Here is an 18,976-nt window from a genome sequence, read left to right on the forward strand (position 1 = left end):
AAATGAAAAAGGGAATAACAAGGCAATATATACCAAGTGTATGTCCAGATGAAATAATATCAAAATATTCACCCATGCAAGACAGTCCTGGAGACTCCCCAAAATTATGTGGGTAGGATTTTAAGAAGGAGGCTAAGGAAGTGACACTGATGTGATTTCATTTATACCTGCAGGCAGGTAAGACTTGGGAACATTTAGACAGTAAGAATTTTTATTTACACTTTTATTATGGAAGTAATTTGCTTCCTACTTGTCATCATCCAAGCAAAGAAGGGAGAGCATGGGCATTTTTCACTGTTCCTAGCCCAGTGGTGGTTTGGATGGAGTCTGCGTAAGATTCCATCTGGTTCTCTGTCTGAATCACTTTCCTTAAGTCAAGAGCGAAAAGCCTGACTTCAGTCTCATACAGTGAGATCCCTGTGTCCTCAACAGTAAAGTGTTGCCATATGGTTCGTAACATTACAACACTCATGGGTAACCCCTGAAACCGTCTTCATGTCCACATGATCCCAGAGCACAAAGATTTATTTAGGATATTGTAAATAAAACTTGGATAAACAGAAGCATGAAATGGGAGACCCCACAGGCTGGGGGAAAAAAGTTAGAAAAATAGACCTGCTTCATCAGCTCTCTGGCAAATAGATATGACCCATGATTTATTAAAACAGGAGCTTTTTCAAGACACAATTATAGGCAAGAGAAAAAGCCTTTTCCTAAGAGTGTCTGTGTATGCTTCTGCTGAGACTTTGGTATTTCAACTTGACACATTTGAAAATCATTCTATTTTTTTCTCAGTGTCACTGTTTGGGTAGTACCTGAAGAGAGGTAACAAGCAAAGCGATGGGGGTGACTAAGATCTCTGTGGGCAGGAGCATCACAAGACTGGGGAAGAGGACCAACAAGAGACTCTTGGGATCGACCAACACTTGAGGGAGAAGAGAGAAGTAAATACAAAGGTATCACTCAAGAAGTTAGAGTGTGAATGAGTCCTCTCTGTATCAAACTATGTAAATAACATTTGCTCTAAGGTGGAAATTTTTAGTGAAAAATATGGTTTGACGGCTATAGTTTTGTTTTGTTTGATGCGAATGGATCTTTGCCTGGGGCTAAATTAATCCAGATGTACTGTATAAAACAAAGCAAAATTATACTTAAATATATTCAAGAGTTCTACTATTTTACTCTTCTGAAAAAAAAAGTTAAAAATAAATAAAGGTTTTCAGGGAGTAAGTGAATAATTACAAGCATATAATCCTAATCCAAAACACTGAAGGTATCAAGAAAAGTTTCTAAATGAGCAGACCTTGAAAGGGTCCTACTGGTTTTATAGACCACGGTCTCTTATCCTCAAAGGTTCAACTGACATTTTTGCTAGAACATATTACTAAACAGGGGGGGCTAGTGAGGGTTCGCTTTTTGTTTCCCAGCCTGCGTGTTGCCTGGCTCCCTCTGCTCGGAAATAACCACAGGGCTTGCTCACTCAGTACCAATGCTGACAGCATTCTCCGCGACTGGAAGGTAGAAAACTTGCCTCTGTGGTTCCCGAGGCTAGGATCAGACTAGAGCAATTATGCAGTGAGTTTGGCCCACCTTGGGGACTTTGGCTCTCAAATGGCAGGGCTATGCAGACTAAACTGAAGGTTGTTTTACAAGAGACCATCAAAATCCTCATTTGCATGTGTGACATTCCTGTGGAGAGGCTGATTTTGAATCAAGCTGGCTGGGCCAGATTACAAATCCAGTCTGCTAGTGTGAATGTAAACGGCATCAGCTGGATCTCGTCCCTCCCAGTTAGCCTTTGCCTTCTCTGACCCAATGCGTGCTAAGTCACTTCAGTTGCATCCTACCCTTTGCGACCCTAAGGACTGTAGCCTACCAGGCTCCTCTGTCCATGGGGATTCTCCAGACAAGAATACTGGAGTGGGTTGCCATGCCCTCCTCCAGGGGGTCTTCCTGGAGGTTGACCCAGGGATCGAACCTCTTGTGTCTCCTGTCTTGACAGGTGGGTTCTTTACTAGCGCCACCTCGGAAGCCCCAAATCACTAGCCAATTGAATTTAAATACAAATGATCCCAACACCTTCCAGCTAACAGGAAAACATCAACTTTTCTTAAAACAATGTTCATCAGCAGCCATCCCCACAATCATGAGGTCCGTTGGGTATTTACATTGTACTAAGTGCTTTACGTGCATCATCTCCTCCGTTCCTCACAGCAGCCCTGTAAAATGAAAGTGTGAGTCGCTCAGTCGTGTCCGACTCTTTGTGACCCCATGGACTGGAGCTCACCAGGCTTCTCCGTCTGGGGAATTCTCTAGGCAAGAATACTGGAGTGAGTTGCCATTCCCTTCTCCAGGGGATCTTCCCAACTCAAGGATCTAACCCGGGTCTCCTACATTACAGGCAGATCCTTTACCATCTGAGCTGCCACAGAAACCTTCACAGCAGACCTATGGCCTGTGATATCACTGTACTGTCATGTTGCCATTTTTCAAGGGGGAAACAGAAGCTCAGAGAGATTAAGGTTAACTCATCCCCGGTCACACAGGAAGAAGGCAATAGATGTGAATGCAGACAGTCTAATTTTCACATCTAAGCTTTCCACCCTTTCTGCCTGATATCATATTGCTTATGAGTAGCATGGCTTCCGTTGACAATAGCAGCAATGAACTCTGAGATCAAAACCAAAAGGTGATGTGATACAGAACAAATCATAAAGTGTGACTAGAAGCTGTGTCATTTTTGTCACACAGAGCTATGTGAATCATAGGGAGCCCTCCCACTTGCGGATGGCGATTCTAGTTCATTAAAAATCTGGACCTTATATGGAGGATCCAGACAGAGGATCTGCTCCATGCCTCTGCCTCCCAGTGGTAACAACTCTGTAATTCTGCAGTTTTTCTCTGTTAGGCAGCTCTGGGACTCAGCGCTTTCTCTGTAGAGGCCTGGGGGAATAGAAAACAATCCATAAACAAAGTCCCAAACTGGAGCTGCAGAGGGCAGGTGCCCATAGCATTGCAGTTGCACAGACTACTCCCCCACCCCACTTTCAGGGTAGGTGCTGGGGATCATGAGGAAATGGGGACATTTACTCTTCAGCACAGAGATTTCTGTGAGTCATCAGGACACCCTTGGTCTTGAGGACACAAGGCCCTGACAGCCATTCCAGGGGAGAACGAAGCCCAGTAGTTACAAACTTCCCAGCTCTCAGTCCCTGAGGAACATCTTCCACATATGGAGGGGGGTCCTCCACTCATCACCTGGACAGCAGTCTGGCAACTGCTGACTGAAGTGGTTTATAACATCTGGATAACTGTTTCCAGATGGGGCCTTCCCCTGAAAGACTTGATTAAAAGTTTCACACTCAGCATCTTGAAATAACTGACATATGCACAGAGAGTTTCTATCATCTGCACCCAGAGCGGAAGCAGCAAGCCACGCCTAAGATGACAGCACGCATCCTTTGTAGGATTTCAAGAGCCTCAGAAAACTGCAAGGCTGTTTCTACTGGGTCCACATCAAAGTCCAGCAAATCCAGCTGAGTAGGGAGGCAGTAAAGGGGACTGGATAGAAGAAGAGCTCTGGAATCAGATCTGCATCCAAACCCAGAATCTACCCATTGCCAGCAAGGACTTCAACAAGGACTTAACCTCTCAGAATCTCAGATTTACTCTCTGTAAAGTAGGAATGCAACAGTCCTTACTTAGAGGAGGACGTGACATGCCTGCACACAGCGGGCACTCAATAAATGGTTTTTTTCTCCCTCTTTTTTTTTTTATTATTAGCTGAGTCTATAAACACAATTCACTATCAGTACAAACTGTTAGCAAAACATATAGGACTAGAAGTTCCTTTTTCAGTCTTTATACAGAACATTAACATTTTAAAAGCATAAACAATAGTAGCGGATGTTTATAATGTGTCCTTTTGAGGAGGAGCTCTAACAATCTCCCATCAGACAGATTCAGACCAATCCTGACCCCTGGATTAAAATCCTGTGGTCCCTCATGTCTTCTGGAGGTAGACATCTTGATGTTGAAGAGAAAAGGAAGTCTGACTAGACCCAAGATTGGGGGCTTCCCTGGTGGCTCATGGTAATGACGCCTGCAATGCAGGAGACCAGGGTTCGATCTCTGGGTCAGGAAGATCCCCTGGAGAAGGGAACAGCAACCCACTCCAGTATTCTTGTCTGGAGAATCCCCTTGGACAGAGGAGCCTGGCGGGCTACAGCTACAGTCCATGGGGTCACAAAGAGTTGGACACGACTGAGTGTTGTCTTATAAACAGATTCAGACCAATCCTGACCCCTGGATTAAAATCATGTGGTCCCTCACTTCTTCTGGAGCTCGACATTTTGATGTTGAAGGGGAAAAGGAAGTGAAAAGGAAGTCCAACTAGACCTAAGATTAAGATTCACCAAATATGTGAATGGGTCAAACAAACTGATCCTCATTGAACAATTCCAGGGAGGGGCTTCCTCGGTGACTCAGTGGTAAAGAATCTGCTTGCCAATGCAGGAAACACAGTTTCAGTCCCTGATCCGGGAAGATCCCACATGCTGCAGAACAATTTAGACTGTGCACCACAACTACCGAGCCTCGGCTCCAGAGCCCAGGAGCTGCAACTATTGAGTCCATGTACCACAACTTCTGAAGTCCGCTCGCCCTAGAGCCCTGTTCTGCAACAAGAAAAGCCACTGTCATGAGAAACCCTCACACCTCAACTAGAGAGGAGCCCCTGCTCACCACAGAGAAAAGCCCAAGAAGCAGTGAAGACCCAGCACAGCCAAAAAATAAATAAATAAAATTAAAAAAAAATAAAAATAGGTTCAGAGAGGTTAAGTGATGCTTTAAGTGTTAGGTTGAAGATTTAGTACAAATGAGTAAGCTAATTTTCTTCACTTTACAGCACTTCTCCTACTTCTTTTAAAATTAATTGGAGGATAATTACTTTACAATATTGTAATGGTTTTTGCCACACGTCAATATAAATCAGCCATGGGAATACATGTGCCCCCCATCCTGAACCCCTCTCCCACCTCCCTCCCTACCCTATCCCTCTAGATTGTCCCAGATTACTGGCTTTGACTGCCCTGCTTCATGCATCTAACTTGCACTGGTCATCTATTTTGCATATGGTAATATACGTGTTTTAATGCTCTTCTCTCAAAACATCCCACCCTTGCCTTCTCCCACTGAGTCCAAAAATCTGTTCTTTACATCTGTGTCTCCTTTGCTGCACTGCATGTAGGATAGTTGTTGCCATCTTTCTAAATTCCATATATATGCATTTATATACAGTATTTGTCTTTCTCTTTCTGACTTACTTCACTGTGTAAAATAGGCTCCAGTTTCATCCACCTCATTGGAACTGACTTAAATGTGTTCCTTTTTATAGCTGAGTAATATTCCATTGTGTATATGTACCACAGCTTCCTAATCCATTCATCTGCCAGTGGCCATCTCAGTTGCTTCCATGTCCTAGCTGTTATAAATAGTGCTGCAATGAACACTGGGGTGCATGTGTCTCTTTGAATTTTAGTTTCCTCGGGGTGTATGCCCAGTAGTGGGATTTCTGGATTGTATGGCAGTTCTAGTCCCAGTTTTTTAAGGAATATCCACATTGTTCTCCATAGTGGCTACACTAGTTTGCATTCCTACCAACAGGGTAAGAGGGTTCTCTTTTCTCCACACCCTCTCCAGAATTTGTTTGTAGACTTTTTGATGATGGCCATTCTGACCTGCATAAGATGATACCTCATTATGATTTTAATTTGCATTTCTCTAGTATTCCCCCACTTATTTTGAAAATCATTATCAATATAATAATGGCTATAATTTATGGAGCATGTATAATATTCCAGGGCAGTGATAGGCACTTTTCTTATACTATTTCCATGTAATCTTCTTTACAACGTGCCTATAAAGCAGGCATCATCATCAACCCTGGGTTTTTTTGGGTGAGGAAATTGTAGCTCAAAGAAGTTAAATAGCTTCCCACAAACCATAAAGCCAACCAGCAGCAGACCTGGAATTTGAAGCCATCGGTCTAGCTCCAAAGGCATCTGCCAACGGCTCTGAAACAATTTCACCTTGCCATGAGGCGAGCAAGAAAGCTAATGACAATAGTTTTTCCTGCTCGTCATCTGAAACCGCTATGACAGTGAACCTGCGGCATTCCTGGTTACCGTGTCCACAATCTGGGCTCCGTCCATAATTCCTCATAGTTGCTACGAACCCTCTGTTTTTTTTCTGGTCTCTATTGCCGGACAGGTGTTCAACACAATAGCTCCCTTTTCCCTCCATCTGCTTCTCCTTGCACAGTGAGGCCCTGATCCATTACGAGCGGCTGCTCCCCACATGTGCTCACAGCCCCACTGATGAGAAATGGCAGAAGCAGGTATTAAAGGTGGAGGTTCTGGCTTGTTGCTCTGAAAGTATTAAAAACCATTCCCAGACTCCACATAAAGAGTTTTACACACATACCCAGCACATGCGATATGAGGGAGACAGAGAAGCAGACGTGGGGATAACCACAGTGAGACAAGTAACCACAACAGAAGTCTGGAGAGATGGGCCCAAGGAAAGCCGCTTTCACAGACCGGGTGATGGATCGTCTCCTCAGCAGACAGACAGACAGCTCGAGGTACTTATTTTTATAAAAAGTTGACAGAAAGAACTCCAGACATCCAGGCCCGCTCCCTGCTCAGTCCTGTGTCCAGAGCTGACTCAGCTCTCTGTTTCCCTTTGCAGGATGGTGAGTTATACCATGCGCTCCTGCTAATTATCCCCATCCAGCTCCTTTCTTTTCTCACAGGTCATTTAAATGTCTCCTCGTCTGGGTTAGAACTTGGGTGGATGCTGAATTCCCTTCTGTTTTCCTCCCCAGGAATGAATTTCTCATACCTAGGGTATTGTTTGTGGGGGAAAATTCTTTCAGTTTAAAGGCCCTTGAGACGATTATCCCAAGAATTTGTCTCACTAGGCTCTTAAAGAGGATACTCACCTTTTACTGAGTACACAGTAGGTGCCAGATAATTTCCATAGTCTGTCTCCTTTAACTCTCATAATGATTATATAAGGTCCTTGTAAGTCCCATTATATAGATCAATAGCTTTGTACAGTGGCAGTATCGTAGCCAATTAGGTTTATCCAAGGCACAATTATTGTTAATTATTGCTAATTGAAAACACATCAACAGCGCATAGGACATACATAATAAATGGAAGGGAAGATAAAGCCACATAGGATATGATTTCCTCAGTGTTTCTTTATAAACCAGAAGACAGAGTGATATAGTAAAAGGAGCTGATTCTGGACCAGGAGACCTGAATTCTTGTGTTAACATGAAAACCAACCAGCTTTCTGGTCTGGGCAAGATATTTTACCTTTGTGCACCTCTGTTCACTTAATCTAAAAAATGCATGAATAGACTAGTAATTTCTATACACATGGCTCTTTCTTCTTCTAAATTTCTATGACTATTGCCTGTTTTCATACTATAGTTAATATTCATAATGTCAGACTCGCCAAGAATAAAGTCCTTGAACACAGCTAGTTCATCAGTACTGAGTTGATGTCCTTCATCACTCAGCTGTGGAGCACATCTAAGCCACATCTGGATAACAAATTAAGGTAGCCATAACACTTTACCTTTCCAGGCTAATTCAGCATGCTGTAGCTTTTAAAGACAAGTTGAAGCAGAACTTCAAACCCTGTGGCATAATAACAGGTTCAGTTGTCTTACTACCCTGGATCTGAGAGATTTCCTGACAAAAATAGATACTTGGTATTGTAGTTAGTTGCTTATTTCTGCCCCTCAAAAACCCCAAAACTTAGTAGATGACAACAAATATTTACTATTATTTTTCATGATTCTGAGCCTTTAAAGACTCAGTTGGGTGTTTTTCTTCTGGGGTCCCTCACATAATTTTAGCAGGATGGAGGCAGAGGCTGGGAGTCTTAAGTTAAAGGTTTTCTCATTCACATGTGTGACAAACGAGCTGAGATAACTATGGGCTTCTTGGTCATATCTCTGTCCATGTGACTACCTTGGGCTTCCTTACAGCATGGTAGCCCTGGGGCAGTGAGACTTCTCATATCATAACTGACTCTCCCCTAAAGTGAGCATTGCAAGAGACCCAGTTAAAAGCTATAAGCCTTCTTGTAAACTAACTTCACTTATTCTGTAGGTCACAGCATTCACAGATTAGCCCAGACTCAAATATGTGGAGGCATGAATTCTAGTGCTCAGTGTGAGCACACTTTTTCCCTCCAGGAATGAAGGAATGGTAGTCATCTTGGGGACAAGTTAATCTACTTGGCCTATCGCAGAGCAAAATAAACTACAGTAAACGTCAGTTAAATTCTCAACATTTCTCTCTCTTTTCCTTACACACACACACTCACGCACGCACTCTTACACAAACAGTTCCAAATGATGCCAATTATAGCACCATCCTTGAACACCAAAGATGATTACATAAACATAAAGTAGGAATTACAGGTTTAATCCCATAAAGAATAGGTCACAGAAACCACTCTTTCATTTCTCTCTGAAGTAACGTTAAGCTCTGTCACTGATGGGAAAGGGAAAGCAAATTAACTGAGGAAAATGTCTTCAGAAGAATAGTAATGGCAGGTTAGTGATCTAGTCAAGGCCATCAGGATGGGCACTGAATCCCAGTTATCTTAAGAGAAATCCAGATGTTCCCTTGAAACTATCCTTAAAGGAAGATGAGCCAGCAGGATGAAGTTGCCAGACTCTATTCCAGACGTCCACACCGATAAGCAGGCCTGATATGTGGCAGTTTGGATGGGCAGGCTTAAAAACACTAAGAAGCAAACTGAGGATCTGGACAGTATCACTATCAGGAAAGCATATCATAAACCTCAGTATGTGACACTGCCCCAAGAAAAACAGCAGCCCAGAGGCCAGCTGAAAAACTAGAGATTCTGGAGTACAAAAGCAGGTCAGATAGGAAAGCAGTGGTGAGCAGTCTGGCTAGTGTGTTGGAACCCTAGAAGGATGGCACAAACACTGGAATTACAGGCCCCTAAAGGGCTGAGATGATCTGTAAAAGAAAATACCAGCAGCTCCCCGGGAGGAAGAAAGACTTGGGAGCCATCAAGGAAGCAGCACAGTGATCCTTTGGGTATGAATGCCAGAGCAGAGCTAGAATTACTGTGGCTTGGAGGTGACTCTAAAGGCCCCCAAAAGAAGCATTTCTTTCTCTTCATGACTCACAGAAAGTCAGGAATGAATTCCCTAGACATGAAACTTAAGGAGGTTTCTGGCCTCTAATTGGAATATTTAGGATTTGTCAGTCTTGAAATCTGATGGGCACTGCAAGGAGTTCTGTGGGTCTATGGGGCAGGAAGATGGAATACAAAGTTATTTTCCTCTCTGGTTCTGCCTTCAGATAGGAATACGAGGCTTGTTCTTTAAGCTGTGCAACTTTTAACACCAGAGGGCCCAATGGGTCAGTCATAGTCCACCACCCAACAGAGGGCACTAACTGGACCAATCTTCAGGTTACAGTGCTCGGTTAAACCCACCCCTCTGGCTCGTAAAGCACTCTCTCATAATTCTGGCAATCATAAAAATCGGTAAGTTCTTTTAATTTACAATCTCATTTCTGGGAATTGGATGCAACTAAACTATCCATGAACAGGGGAAATGCATGTACATGAAGATGTTCATAGCAGCATTATTTATAAGTAGACAAACCCAGAGCTTCTCAAACTTTGATATGCATCTCTTAGAGGTTTTCTTAAAGGGCAGATGTAGTAGATCCGGTAGGTCTGAGTGGGGCTCTCATCTCTGCATTTCTAACAAGCTCTCAAGTGATATCCATCCTACTCAGGCCACACTTTGAGTAGCAAGGGGCTTACTTTATATGTAACTTGAAAAAAAAAAATCAAACATGTACATGACTAAATAAATGATAGGTACACCTCCTCCATAGAATACTGAAATGGACGTTAAAATGATTTTAAAAACAAGCAATGTGAAAAAGTGTTTATGACATAAACTAAGAGAAAAACACAGGATACAAAAGCATATACATATTAGGATTGCAATTGTAAAAAAAAAAAAAAAATAGGGAACTGGAAGCAAACCCAAAATTATTAACTGAATGGTTCTTTTAGGATACTGAGATTATGTTTTTCCCTCTCGTTTTCAAGTTTTCCATCATGTTGCTACATTACTTTCATAGTCTAAAAATGCTGGTAAACTAGGGAATATCAGGTAATCATACATCCTGCTTTGCTAGAATAGTCTCAGGTGCCTGTTGTCGCTACACAATTATTAATAGTGGTCCCTTCACTCCCAAAATGCTTTATGCAGTTGATAAATTCTATGGCCATATTAGATACAGGAATGTCTGGAGGCTAGTTATGTGCTTTCTCTGTTACTCCAAAGCATATGAAAAGCTGAACTGAAATGCCTGGAGAGAGTAGGCAGGGGACGTGGGGAGGTCTCTGATGCGTACATTGTTTTAATTGATTTTTTTAGAGCAGTTTAGGTTCACAGCAAAAGTGAGAGGAAGATACACAGATTTCCCATATACTACCTGTCCCCACACACGCACAGCCTCACCTATTGTCAACATACTCCACCACTACAACTGAACCTACACTGACAAATCATAGTCACTGAAAGACCATAGTTTACATTAGGGTTCACTCTTGGTGTTGTACATCCTACAGGTTTGGACAAAAGTATAGTGAATGACATGTGTCCACCATTACAGTCTCATACACAATTGTTTAATTTCACTATCCTAAAAATCCTCTTACACATTTGTTATAGGTGTATTTAGGTTGTGATATAAGACCTCAATAGTATATGCATAAAAAAACATCTGACACAACCATGAAAGTTAGCAATTTTGAAACAGGGGAGAGAGGAAGTCAGATAAATGTTTGCTGTGCTTTTTAAAACTCTTGCTTTTTAGTTAGCTCTTTATGATCTTTTCTCCTAACTGCATACCAGGAGTCATCTCATAAGATGATATCCTACACATCTTAGGGCTGTGATTTTTCTCCTGCTGCTGCTGATCCTCTAAGACAGTAGAGTTAATGTTTGAAAAGGCTGATGATTTAATTTGATTCCTTTTTACTGCTTTTGCTAATATGTGAAATTTTTAGAGCCAGATTTTTTCATTGCTGCCTTAAACCACATAACTTACTAGGTCTTTTACTTTATTTTATACCTTATAAACCTGAATCAAAGTAATGCTACTACTTATCAGTTAAATATTTTTAAAGTATTAAAAGGAAAACTTCAAAACAATTGAATTAACTAAATACAAGCCAGATTTCCCTACAGCAAATTCTAAGGCACATTCCAATTTCACTGACTTGGAATTTTATCATACAGAATATTATCTTCAAAAATGTAAGCCATCAAAAAAAGTATGTGAGCCATGAAAAAAAAAAAAACGTGAGCCATCAATCGCAGCTTGGAAAATATCTTATAAATATACCTTCTGTTGTAATTATTTTATACATATTGAATTTAACTAGCAATGTTATTTCTTTTGTCTTTATGAGATTAATTTTTTTATTCTTACAGAAATTAATATATGTTTCTCTCTCTCTCTCACATACACACACACACCCTGGTGTGAAACACTCTAAGTCCTAGGCCCAAACTATTTGCTGTAAGTCCTTGTCTGCTAGTGATTAGGTAGGTGGGAGCCCAGAGAATGATGGTCTTTGTTCTTTTGTACCCTCTGGTGTATATTCTATTTCACCTGTGTAGAGCTAAACTTACACCCCAAGGACAAATGACACTTAGGTGAGTGACAATAGGTGATTCTAAATTGAGAACAGCTATTCAGTGTGGGTGTAAGTTCTGACTGATGGTGCATTTAGAAGCAAAAGTAGGAGCCCATGGGGTGGATACTGGACTTCACCTTTTAGGTCATTTTAAAGAATAGTGAAAGAAAGACAGGAGAGTGAGAGGCAATAGTTTGCCATTCCAGGAAAATAAAGGAAAGAAAAAGACAATAGATAAAGCTGAAAAGCAATGGCCTCAGAGTATACAAGAAACATAATAAGAGTGAAATAGAGTGTGAACAAACTCCAGGAAAAAAAAAGTTTAAAAATGCTTAGGGGACAAAGTGTTACTAAAGAAAGGAAATCCTAGCTTGTGAGACTTAATGTGAAACAAGAAGATAAAAATCCTTTATACAATCAGCAAACAAAAGCAAGGAAATATAAATTCTCAAATCCCATGGAGAGCCTGGAAGGGAAGTCAGCGAGACAATGCAGAACATGCAGTTGAGAGGATAAATCATTTCTTTACCTCACTCCACACAAAAAGAAGATGAGGGCCAAGGTGAGACACATTTTCCAGCAGAAGGGTAGGGAATTGTTGAAATGCTTTTTCCTCACCACAAAAAACTAACAGAACACCCATTTCCAACGAACAGGATTCTCTCAGAAAGACAAAATCCATTTCTATAGCAAACATGGGTGAGGTCCATGAAGGTGGAAGGAAAAGAGGCTGCCCACTCTGGCACCACATGAAATATCTGTCAATTCACTGCTGAAGGAAGATCAATAAGGACCTTAGAATTTGTGGGAGCAGCCGCTCTTGAGGGAAGACACTGGGGTTTTCTGGAGGTGCAGTCTGAGTAATGGGAAAGTTGGATCTCTGGAACACTGAGACCATGAGTTTCTCACCCATAACCACAATTTTGAGAGGGAAATTATGATCATTTACAATAATCAAATTTACTTGAAAACATTTACTTAAATGTCTCAGCATGTATTTAAAAACAGTACACACTAACGATAACCCTATATGTGAGACAGAATAAGAGACACAGATGCATAGAACAGTTTTAAGGACTCTGAGGGAGAAGGTGAGGGTGGGACGTTCTGGGACAATAGCAATGAAACATGTATATTATCATATGTGAAACAGAACACCATTCCAGGTTCTATGCATGAGACAAATGCTCAGGGCTGGGGCAATGGGATGATCCAGAGGGGTGGGATGGGGAGGAGGTGGGAGGGGGGTCCAGGATAGGGAACACATGTAAACCCATGGCTGATTCATGTCAGTGTATGGCAAAAACCACTACAATATTGTAAAGTAATTAGCCCCCAACTAAAATAAATAAACTTATTTTAAAACATAAATAAATAAATAATACAAGGAAAAAAAAAAAAAAAAACAGTACACACACACACACAAAAGACCTGGATTCCAAGAAGTAGAAGTCCACCAAGGTCTCACAACCTTGAGGGGAAAAAACTGCCTGGCATGATATTGAAGCCAAAAGTATTTCTCCTTGGCCAAAAAGCATTTAAAGTTCATTTCTCACAATGAAACACAAGTTTGGCACATGCACAGAATGTTTATTTTTTCAAATGGCTGAAAAAGTAGGTAACCAAAACATACAATGTCAATGAACCATGTCCATTAATTTATCCTGGCTATGGATAATCAGATATGGAGTACCCTGAAAGCAATCACGTGAGTGACCTGAATAACTGCATAGGGGCATTTTTGTAGTTGGGCCTTAGAACCACTAGTAATTCTTGTCTCTAACAGACTGTCCTCATTGTTCACCTGCAAAATGGACTCTGTGATAATACTGCTTTTCTCTATACTGGCATTTTTTTTTTTTTCTTAATGCTCCAAAAAAGGTCTAAGCTTTTCTGAGAAGCAGTTTTGAAAACAACAAGAGGCTTGGCAATTCAATTCAAATTAATTTGTATACAAACTTGAGTTTCAATGATACAGACAGAAGTGTTTTTGGTTTTGCTTTGTGTGTCTGTGTGTGTGTGTTTTAATGAGTGACTTTTCTTGAGAAATCTTTCCTAGTTAGAAAAAAGCCATCAAGGAGTTTTCACAAGCTGTAGGGAGTCTTGCCAACATCTTGATCTTCCTCTTTCTTTTCCTCCTTGGTTTCTGACTGATTTAGAAATTTTCAACTTGTAAAGGAAAGATGCAAGTACTGTGGGTACAGGCAAATACAATTTGCATTTTCCCTAGTAAAATGCATATTTCCTTCCCACAGTTAGAGAGCAGTCTAGAGCACAAAAAGAAGGCCATCTCTCTGACTGGGGCACAAATAAATACATAGTTAAAGCCTTTTGATGTGCATGAGCAGACAGCTTAAAGAAGATTATTGATAGAGACTTTCGTGCTCTTTGATGCGCTGTGTGGAAATAGCTTTTTCCTTAAACCAAAATAATAATAAAAAAATAACATTGGTAAAATAGTGGTTAAAAACTGAAGCTTAGGAGAATATTTAATTTGTACCTAGGTGGTTATGTTTCTTTTAAAAATCTGTTTAGACTGTGTAAACATACATCTTATTAAAACATCCTTTTTATATCCCTTGTATCTTTCTCTTTTTTGGATAGTACTATTATGGCCAAAGAAATGGCCCTTAATTTTTCTATAAGACCAATGAAAACCAAAGTTAATTATTTATATTCAGAATTATTCTATGAAGGTTTTTTGCCCAACAGATGTGTTTCTGGCTAGCAAGCTGTAAATTTCTTTAAACTGCATGTTTGCCTGGTGTTTAGTTCTAAACTCCAACATATTAGTCTATTTCATTAAATCATAAAAACTTTTTGAAACAAGAAAAAAAACTTGTTATTTCAAAAGAATAAAAGGTAAGAAAAGACATATAAAGTATGGTTTCCTTGTTTTTGTTAAGATTACAATTTTAATTTGTTATGGAACACTTCTGTTAAACCAGGAAATCCTGTTAGAACTCAAATTTGTGGCATTATTTGAGATGAACATACTTATAGTTTGTAGTGAATATCCTTATTCAAAAGCTATTCGGAATGAAAAACCCAGTCTAGAAAATAAACCTTATAGTTTACATTTTTAAAAGAACTAATTTGCTGGTAGGAAATTCTTCTTAGATAAACCACACTGACTTTTCAAATGCTATTTTTTAAGAAGAACCTAAGGGTCATCTGTCTGTAAAAATAAGGACTAGGCTGCCTCCAAGGGCTGTGCCTTTCATTTACTCTCACCCAAGCATTCCAGTCAATCAGAGCAGGGCCCATCCTCCGGCCCCCTTTGCCTACAGACATCACACCTAATTTTGGCCAATTTCCCCTCTTCTCTTCATCTTCCCTTGTTCTTTCTTTGTTCTCTTCTCAGTTTTCTAAATGAAAAACTGTAGCATTTAATTTGATAAGTAGATATAAATAAAATTCCCTTTCAGCTTTTAAAAACTGCTTCCCAAAGGTACAGGAAAACCTTAAATTGTGAAATGTCACTGGGATGACTCTTTAGCTGTTTAAATATATATGTTATTTTATATACACACACACATAATAAAGTTATACCCTATTCATTAAGAATTCATTAGGAATTTACAATAATTCAACCTGGTTGAGATTAGAGTTTATCTTTTTAGTCTTTAGAAATGATTTTACATGGAAGTAATACCATAGAAGATAACAGCATTAAGTTTAAATTACTTAAGACTGTCTAAGGCCAAATGAATATTGTTTTCTACTCAACAGAAAGCATCCAATAAGAAATCTTGGTAACCTTTTCTTAGCAGCTAATGTGAGTTTTTTTTGATTTTGAAAGCAAGACCTACATACCTTTTGAAAAATACCTGTGTAGCCAGTTAAGACTGTTAGATCTCTTTTTCACAGTGTGATGAAAGAAAAAAAAAAGACTTTAAAGTTAAATCTGTTTGACCCCTGGCTCTATCACCCTCTAGTTTAACAGCTTTGGACAAACTACTTCTTCAAGCCTCAACTTTCTATCTATAAATAGAGACACTAATATCTACCCCAGTTACTTGTTTTAAGTGTACAGTGCCCGATTCCTACTATGAGATTAGTCATATACATTTCCTGCCTGTCCCCCAGCTCTCGGTGACCAGCTTCTTCGCAGTGATCTGAAGAGAGGAGATGCAGAAAAAGGATGGAGGAGAGGTAAGTTTTATCAGCTGGTGTTAATGAGTTGACTCAAATACAGTTGAAAGAAGAGTGATATACCTCCCTACCAACAGTGTGGCATTCCAGAATGTTTTTTCTCAACTGTGATTAGAGCTTCTTTTCCTCTCCAGGATGAGATTTAAATGAATAAAAATGCTAAAGGGTATGGAAAGCTAGGATATAACTGATAGTACAATTATTACATGCCCAACATATCTTGGGAATGACCCTTCAATACCAAGGTATGGGCTTCCCTTGTGGCTCAGCTGGTAAAGAATCCGCCTGCAATGCAGGAGACCTGGGTTCGATCCCTGTGTTGGGAAGATCCCCTGGAGAAGGGAACAGCTACCCACTCCAGTATTCAGTCCATGGGGTCGCAAAGAGTCGGACATGACTAAACGACTTTCACTTCACTATGATCCTACTAACATAGGTTAATTCATTACCAATCATTCAACTAGCATTTATTATGTGCCTGTCAAGTTCCCAGCACTGCACTGGGTATTCAAAGATTTAGCCCTCAGGCACATTACAGCGTCATGGACAGACATATAAACAAGTGCCCTAAAGTCCTGGCACTCAAAGTGTAGCTGTGGGCCAGCAACATTGGTATCCCCTGGGAGCTTGCTAGAAATTCAGCATCTTGGTCTCTTTTAACTTTGGTTAAGAAATAAGTATTGTCTCACTGTGACTGATGATCTTATTTGACCAAGTATTTCAAAGTTTTTTGACCAACTTCCCAAATACCAAATTTTAATTAACATTCTTTTGACTTCCAGCTAACTTTGGGATGCTTTAGAGGGCATCTCAGAGAGAAATGTTTAACTAACACTATTTGGTATATTAAATTACATAAAGCCCATTACTACATGAGCAATAAACCTACTTAAGATATACTGTATAGATGAATGTTATTAATATAGACATTCTAAAAATTATATAAAGTTTCTAAAATTTGGATAAGTCCTGGTATAATGCTATAGTTCTAGTTGTTATCTTAAAAAGCTGTATGTTACAACAGTAACCAAGCTTCTATATCAATTACACTGTAATCAGATGTTTAACCATGGCTTTTCAGTCTTTTGTCATTCACAGACAATTATTATTGTACTCTGACGGTGTTAGAAAAGTGTTTTATCTTCAGGAAGATTCACAGAAAGACTACGGAAGCAGTTACAACAGTTCCACATTAAGATGATGTCTGCACAGGAATTCCAGCCCAAACCTACCTAAAACAAGAAGCTGTCCTGCCCCCGGGGCCCCCAGACCGGGCATCCAAAGATTTTTACTTCCTGACAGGCAGAGTTGATGCCCCTACTTAGCCCTGAAGCAGCTACAGAAAACAGACTACTCCCCCTCTGCTTCTCATAAGATTATGGGAGTAAAATTTCTAAGTGGGGAATGAAACGGAAGGGAAGGGAGCAGGGCACAACCTTTAAAAGAATGACAGTCATTGAGGACACAACATAAACGGGTTAGAACCAACTAGGTCCAAGATGGCGGGTAACTGATTTCCACTAAACCCTGAGCCTTAATATACTTTCATAATACATGAGCAAGCTACCCACAACACACCCACAGGTGACAGTTCCAAGGCTGACCATAAAAGGCCAAAAAGTGGGCAGTGGCCCAAATTCCTGGAAATCTCTGTCTCTTCCCCAAAACACTCTTCCCACTCATTAGCTTAGGAAACTACCCACCCCTATAACAACTGACAACACCGTGCCCGGGCCCCTCTCCGTTTCTGAGACGGCCCACACTCGGTCTATGGAGTGTTTATCTCCCTAAACAAATCTCTTTCACTTAATGAAAAAAAGAAATTCTGCCATCTGAGGCCCCAGTTTAGGCCTAATGAATCAGAATCTGCATTTTAACAAGGTTACAAGGTGATTTGTATGTACATTATAACTTTAAAAGTAGTGCTTTAAATGGGACCTAATTAAAAGCTTTTGCACAGCAAAGGAAACCATAAACAAAATGAAAAGACAACCTACAGACTGGGAGAAAATATTTGCAAACAATGCTACTGACAAGGGATTAACTTCCAAAAATATAAAGTTTTGTAATAAAACTTTTTATAAAAAATGGGCAGAAGACCTAAGTAGACTTTTTTTTTGAAAGAAGACATACAGTTGGTCAACAGATACATGAAAAGATGCTCAACATCACTAATTATTACAGAGATGTAAATCAAAACTACAATGAAGTATTATCTCACATCAGTCAGAATGGTCATCATCAAAAAGTTTACAAATAATAAATGTTGGAGAGGGTGTGGAAGAAAAGGAATCTTCCTACACTGTTGGTAGCAACGTAAATTGGTGCAGCCACTATGGAAAAGAGTATGGAGATTCCTGAAAAAACTAAAAATAGAGTTACCATATGATCCTGCAATCCCACTCCTGGGTGTATATCTGGAAAAAACTCTAAAGATACATGCACCCCAGTGTTCACAGTAGCACTATTTACAATAGCCAAGACACAGAAGCAACCTAAGTGTCCAGGGACTGATGAATGGATAAAAATGATGTGCTATATACATACAATGGAATATTATTCAGCCATAACAATGAAATAATGCCATTTGCAGCAACATGGATAGACCTAGAGATTATCGTGTAAGTCAGAGAAAGACAAATATCATATGCTATCACTTACATGTGAAATCTTAAAAAATGATATAAACACACATTTATAAAACAGAAGTAGACTCACAGACATAGAAAACAAACTGATTGTTATGAGAGGGAATATCAGGGGCTGGAGGTAAATTAGGAGTTTGGGATTAACAGACACACACTACTGTATATAAGATAGGTAATCAATAAGGACTTACTACATAGCACAGAGAACTATATGCAATGTATTATTATAACCTATAATGGAAAAGAATCTGAAAATATGCAAAAAGGTATAACTGAATCACTTTGCTGTACACCTGAAATTAACACAACATTATAGTTCAGTTCAGTCTCTCAGTCGTGTCCGACTCTTTGTGATCCCATGGACCGTAGCACGCCAGGCCTCCCTGTCC

The sequence above is a fragment of the Giraffa tippelskirchi genome, chromosome 8 (assembly GCF_054371585.1).
Source record: "Giraffa tippelskirchi isolate mGirTip1 chromosome 8, T2T-mGirTip1v1.2.pri, whole genome shotgun sequence".
NCBI lineage: Eukaryota > Metazoa > Chordata > Mammalia > Artiodactyla > Giraffidae > Giraffa > Giraffa tippelskirchi.